At 43.2% G+C, this 7,066-nt stretch overlaps 1 pseudogene; it reads right to left on the reverse strand.

Annotated features, from left to right (window-relative positions):
* Window positions 1-260: 260 nt before the first annotated feature.
* LOC118986768 (nuclear RNA export factor 2-like) lies at window positions 261-3,489 on the reverse strand (annotated as a pseudogene).
* Between the last annotated feature and the right edge of the window lie 3,577 nt (window positions 3,490-7,066).

Consider the following 7,066-nt stretch of genomic DNA (forward strand, 5'->3'; position numbering starts at 1 on the left):
GCTATTAGAGATAAACCACTTAGTAAAAATTTATGGACCCATGAAAACTCTTTAATATGAAAATTAAAAAGGATCCAGAGTGGGGAAATGTAGAACAACTAGGCTTCAGGGCAAATTTTGGCCTCCCGGGCAGTCAGCCTCCAAACTTACTCATGCATGCAGCCTCGGGTTGCAGAAGAAATATAACAAATACGATGAGGATGAAAATGAGAACACCTATGGGCTTCTTTCCCTGGCTTTGTTTACTGGACTTTAGGTCACTACAGGAAGGTCTCATCTGGGATCTTGCTGTTTGTTTCTGAGACCTCCGATGAGCGGCTCCTCTGAGACAGGTTGAAGAAAACCTGCAGCATTTCTCTCTGCTCCTGAGAGAGTGTGGGCTTAGAGCTGCAGGAGGGTGTGGGTACTCGGTTGGACAGTGCAATCTAGTCTTCTCGAGGGTGGCATCCCTCACAAATAGCTCGTCATTCACAATGAACACACTGGAATTGCTGGCGGGGGGAGCGATGAAGGTCTGGGTGAAAGCGCACACAGAAGCCTGAGTCCTTCCTTCCACCTCCTTGAACACCCGGTTGACGCTGGAGAAGACCATGCTTTTCTACTGGAACCCCATGTCCAAGACAAAGGAACTAAGGTCATGCTGAGTTTTGGACAACACACAGAGTGAGCACACCAGGTCGTGTTTTGTATGTTTCAGCAGCTGAAACTGCAGTTTGGGGGCCTTGAGGCTTTTCATATTACTGTTATTTTTTAAGTACTCGAACAAGCTGCTTGGGTCCAGATCTTGGGTTGAAGGGAATGGCCAGGGAGAAGCAGGCCTGGTTGTGATACACACCAAGGAGACTGTCTGTCTCCAAAGTCACAGATTAGGTAATATTACTGCAGGAATTGCAGGGCTTGACTCTTCACAACATCGGATCCTTGGCATTTTTATAGGGCTTTATCAAGTACTGTCTGTTGACGTGGACACCAGCCCACAGGGTCCCAGGAGTTATGGATGAGACGAAAGAAATTCACATGGACTACCTAGTCCTGTGGAGAAAAAGAGACAGCGCAGCTTTTCTCTAGAGAGGAGAGCAACCCTTGGAGTGCCCTGGCCACCCTCTCAAGAAGAGAGCTCCAAGCCCCTTGCCTTGCTTGAGAAGCTTCTATTGAATTCAATTTACATAGAAACATAGGGTGTATAGGTAAAGCTCCTTAATCATTATCAGGAAGTAAGGATCAAACAATAGATAATATACAAAGAACTCTGAGAGCCTATTTTGAGTCAGGGTCGGATAGTTAAATGGCCATAAAACTTTGGGGAACAAACTCACTTCCTCCTTGGACCCTTATCATTTAATTGAGAGCATTCTAAACAAAGCAGATTCTACTGGATTTTACATATTCTTTCTTACACCTGGTTGCCCTAGGGAACCTGCCCTTTCCAGCATAGGGCAGCACCCACCGCCTGCATTGTTTCAGACTTAAGGCATTGTTTCAGGCTTAAATCAGGCAGGGGAAGTAAGGCAGCCAGAAGATTAGGAGACTTCTCCAGACAGAACAAGGACTCAGGCTATGTCAGAGCCAAGGGGCAAGGGTCCATCACCCCTTTTCTGTAGCCCCCAAGTCCTTCCCTTGGGACCCCCGTGATCATACCTGTCTTAGGTCATCCCTCCCTTGAAGAATCTTACCCGTCATTGGCTAGCCAATCAAGCATTGGGGGCCAGGCAGGGTGAAGTAAAAGGAGCAGAGGCAACGCCCCTGCCAGGGAGATAAGCTTTGTCTCCTTAGTGGTTTATGGTTGGAAGGTCACTCACTCAGCCTTAGCCATGGGAGGGTTACAGCTCCTGAAACCAGGCAGGGTGGTTCCCAACAGTCTGTCAATGTCCTTGGTAATTTGTGGGGGTAAATTCTGGCCTTCCAAGGGTAATGACTTGGGGATATATTTCCTGGTGGCACTTGCACAGTGGATTGGTCTGGGAAGGTACAGCACAGGGGTTGATTCTCTCCCAGCCACTGCTCTTTGAGCTTCGAGCCTTGGGTTTTTCCCAACCCCCAGGTGGAGTTAAGCTCATTTTTAGAGGTTCAGGATCTTGATTGTCAGGACCATCTGCATAATATTAAACAGGCCATCTAGCTGGAACAGACGGTTGTTGTGCAAGTTCAAGGACAACAGCTCAGGGAAATTCATTCTGATGATCTGCAGGGTGGCGGTCATGTGGTTTCTTCTAGTCAGGATTATATGAATATCATGGCCCACCAAGTCTGGGTCATCACAGGGTAACTGGAGATCAAGAGCTTTCTGGGAGACATCCTATCGTTTCTTCAGGGTCAGCTTTGGCTGTCCCATTTTTCCTTGCTCCAATTTATCCCACACAGAGCAAGGTACAGCAGAAGTATTGACAAGGATAGCTATCTTTTTGCTCTCATCACAAATCTGAGAGCTGACACCCAGCAATGCAGAGGCAAGGCTAGCATCCTAGACAAAGAACCAGGCCCGGTGTTGCACCCAGTGGAAGTCCACTGCAGTGAAGAGGGCACTACAATGGCTCTGGATTGAGTCTGTTAGCCACGTCTTGTCACACTTTCTTCCATAGGGAACTGTGATCTTGAACCAACTCAGCTGGGTTCCACCTTGTATGTTCCCCTGCATTTCTCTCTCAAGGTGTTTTCCAGTACATCACAGAATAACACAGATTCAGCCTTCATTATACCATTTTATTCTCCTCCTGTCATGTCCCATGGTATAGGGAGTATGTCTTACTTGGCACTTCTGGACATTCCTCATCTCCATGTTTTCATCATCCTTCTGGAGGTGTGAAGACTGAAGCTCTTACCCACCATGTTGATAACGAGAGTTCCTCATGCCAAATTACCTCGAAAAGAACACCAACCATTCTTTCTTCCTTGAGGTGAGCTACCAGCATCATTATCTTCTTCATTTCTGTATGTCCTACATTCCTTTAACAGAAGATCACATGTGTGTTGTTGCTGTCTGTTGGATATATTGTCTCATTGAACAAACTTGGAAGTGCTGACTTCTGGGAACTTTCATGACAGGGGCCACAAGAGGGTCCATGAAAATCTTTTAAGTGGACTGACCCCATTTACTGGGGTTCTACCTACTAACAAGATGGCTCTCTTAGTAATAAAAGTCATCCTACCCTCACTGAACCATTCCTAGGATCACATAATGCTGCCCATGGAAGCAGACATGGATGTAGCTTTAGGAAAGGATGGGGCACAATCATAAGAAGTCTACCCTCATGCTGCTTTTGACTTCCCTACTTCCCCTACTCACTGTTCAGAATGAAACTTGGGACTCATTCCCCCTATCTTAGATCAGGTAGCCACAGTCACCCTCAGTATCCTGAACCACATCTCTTTCAGTCAACTGAGCTCACCTAAGAGCTGGCCGTGACCATTTGGCCATGACCATTTGGCCATGCGCTGGGTGTAGCAACAGCGCCTGCTCAACAGTCTGCCGTCTGCTATGGTTAGTGCCATGAACCCTCGAACAGGGCCACCTGAGCGTGCCTCCAGCTTCAGTGCTTATTAGCTGTGACTTTGGACAAAAGATTTCACCCTTCTGTGCCTCCATTTCTTTCATCTGCAAAAAAGAAATAGCAATAATAGATCATAGAGGTTTGTGAGGGTTAAAGAAGATAATAGGGTAAAGGCACTTAGCTCTACATGTAGCATATAGTTACTGGTCAATTTCTGTTAACTCTTCTTACTTGGAGAAAAAAATTATGTCATTTATACAAACCTGAACATATTCCCCTGCTCTCTTATAGGTACTAAAAAATATGGGTTGAAAGAATAATATGTTTCATTTTGCCGTTACTGTTACTATTTTGTACTTTGTTGACTCTATAGCTTGTTTTTATTCTCCCTGAACCACGAAACTTGTCATTCACTGTCTCTGTTGTCTCGGGCCCCAGACCAAGAAGCTTCCTGAAAACAGACATATGGTTGGACATGATATCCTCAAACTAGAGAGAACCTTAGATACCATCTGGTCATTTAGGTAAAATATTATCTTAAGGAAAGATCTATAATGTTTTGTGTGACTTTAACTGTTACAATAGTTTAGAGGATTCCAAGTTTGTGGACAGGTATTTATCCCAGTGAGTAGTAAATTGTCATTTCAGAACCCCTGTTTAAAGATACCGTCATGCTCATGAGCATTGAAGTATGTCTGACAGGAGAGTTCGTCAAAGCCAGTGCCATGACTGTCCCACTGCCAAGTGTGTGAATGTGTGACTGTACTCAGGTCAGCACAGGGCAGAGAAGCCCCCTTCTTTTCCCACGGATTGAGTAAATGAAGAGTTAGCTTTCTGAAGCTTTACAGGCAGAGCAAAATCTATTTCTGCTTGGGTTGAACTCACAGTTCGCTCTTCCTCTTTGTTAGGACCAAAATTACTGTTATTTCTGCTGTTTTACTCAAGGCCAAACTAACCAGGTTTCACAATGGCTGCATTTTCTGATTCCCCAGGGCTCTTTAAATACTTTGTGAAAATATTTTTAAATGTGTTACCCTTCTGCCCATTTTATCCAAGTCATTCGTTTCATGCCCAAGATCTTTGATTTCCAGAGTATTAAAGGATGTTTTGTTATGGTTAAAGTGGTACCAAGAAAATTTCTCACTTAAAAAATACAAAAAAAAAATAGATTAAATGCAACTTAATAATTTTAGTAAAGTTATTTTCCCCATATTTTAATAACCCTTTCTCCTTTCATTAGTTTACAATATGACAGCAGATTTTCTTCAATGTAGTGAATTTTAGTTGCAGATAATGGTAAAATGTCCTAATGTATTTTGTTATTTTAAACATGTTGGAATACATTCAACCTTCAACAGCTTTCTTTTTGCCCCAAAAGAGTGTCTCATAATGCATGCTATGTAATACATAAGACAGTATTTCAGGAGGTTATATATCTACCATAGGGAAAATAAATGAAAAAAGAATTTCGGATTTTTGCCTTTAATAATAGGAGCATTTTATTTAATCATACATAAACATATTTTCAAACTCTGATGAGAAGTTGTTTTACACCTTTAACATTGTCCATAATAAAGAGAATAGGCTAAGGACTAACGATGAAAACAGGCTACCCCAGGAATGAAGTGGCCCCCAGAGCGGGGCAGGGAAAGGGCAGAAATCGAGGAACTAGGAATGGAGATGAGGGCTGGATCGGGGCAGGAGGAAAGAAATGGGAGGTGGAGAGGGGAACAGAACTAGAAATTAGGGCAGGGACCCCCAGCAAACTCATTTGTAAAATAAGTTGAAGTAAATCAACCTGAAGGGTCTTTCTTATCCTGAAGCTCTGTTATTCTATGAAGGTTATAGTTAATTTACATTAACTATAAACAGAACATTAAAAGGACTTAGAAAAAAAATGGACTCAGGGTAGGCTGGGGCCCTTCCCATGACCCTCCGTCCTCAGACAGGCAAGGCAACCAACTCTTTCCCAGTGACTACAGTTTTGGCTCTTACACAAAAATTGTGTACTAATAGTTCAGTTGCACTGTTCTTATAAGGACTTAATTATATAACACACAGGAATTTTCAAATTATTCTCCCATTATCTAATCTTATCTGATCTTTCCAAATGCCCTGTGGGTTTCGGATTAAAAAAATGGTTGTGGACCCTCCGGATACTTGAAGATGTTAAGTAACTTGCCCAAAGCTAAACACTGAGTTACAAAAGCTAAACCAGAAGTGAAGTCAGGTTTCCTGGGAACTCCTCCAGTTCTCTTTCTATGGTATCAAGAAGGTACAAGTGGGGCTTTTCAATGAAAGGAGCTTGAATGTAGAGGAAAGAGAAGTAAATAAAAAATGAGATTTAAACTGAGTTGTCGTCTTGCTTTTAGGTGGGGGAGTTGGGGAAAGAGGGACAAGAAGGCAAGTGCAGGTCTTGTTTTACAAGAGGGAGAGACATTGGGTCCCTTTCTGTCCAGTGGTCTGATAGGTTCTGTAGAGGAGGACAGTCTTTGCTGGTGGAAATCTCAGGGAGGTGAACTGGACAGACACAGGTAAGTATAAGTTCAAGTAATTATAGCTGCCCACAGATACTCAAAGGATTGCCATTTGCAACAGGGAGGGAGACAAATTATTTCACTGATTAAAAGCAGAGCTTTTGGTGACAGAAAAACCTAGATGTGCATTCTGGCTTTGCCATTACCAGTTACATTGTGTCACAAAACTGAACTCTTTATATTTCATATTTGCCCTGACTGGTGTAGCTCAGTGGATTGAGCGCAGGCCTGCAAACCAAAGGATCACAGTTCGATTCCCAGTCAGGGCACATGCCTGGGTTGCAGGCCAGTTCCCAGCAGGGAACACACGAGGGACAACCATACATTGATATTTCTGCCCCCCTCTCTCCTTCCCTTCCCCTCTAAAGATAAATAAATAAGAATCTTAAAAATATCTTTTAAAATCTCAGATTTTAGGATTTTTTATAAGGTCATTATAAGATTTAAGTGAGAAATTGCATTAAAGGCACTAAAACGTAGTGTCTGACACTGAGCGTGATCATTCGATGTTAGCTATTGTAAGAGATGCACTAAACTGTGGAAGTTACAGAAAGGAGCGTGTTCATTTCTGCTTATCAGTCTTTCCTTAGCACCACCATTGTGCCTGGATTTACAATGTGCCAAGAGCTCTTCCTTAAAAAACTTTCTTGAGGCTGTTTGAACGTAGTCTACGGAAGAACTTTACTGACTGATGCTAGTTACCAATGGTAGAGATAGCCTTGGAAGTAGAGGTGATTTGAGTGAATATTGTAAGGGGGGCTCATATCGTTCTTGATGTCTTTTTTGTTACCGAACAGGAACTGGACTGGCCAGTAGTGTGTGGGTTCTTGACTTCATACAGGAAAGATTTCACAACACAAGGCCAGGTGATTTTGAGAGTATATGTATTAAAGCTGGGGACAGTGAAACAAGGGAGGGTTAGGGCAGAAAAGCAGCAGGAGAGAGCCAGGTCGTGGCTGCCTCGTCTCACTGAGAAGTCAGAGTAAGTAAAGGGAGCCTTTATCTACTTTAGCCCAAGTCAAGCTACAGCTCATTGCCAGT

Source organism: Sturnira hondurensis, unplaced genomic scaffold (assembly GCF_014824575.4).
Source record: "Sturnira hondurensis isolate 20B ecotype Veracruz unplaced genomic scaffold, ASM1482457v3 Scaffold0004474, whole genome shotgun sequence".
Classification (NCBI taxonomy): Eukaryota; Metazoa; Chordata; class Mammalia; order Chiroptera; family Phyllostomidae; genus Sturnira; species Sturnira hondurensis.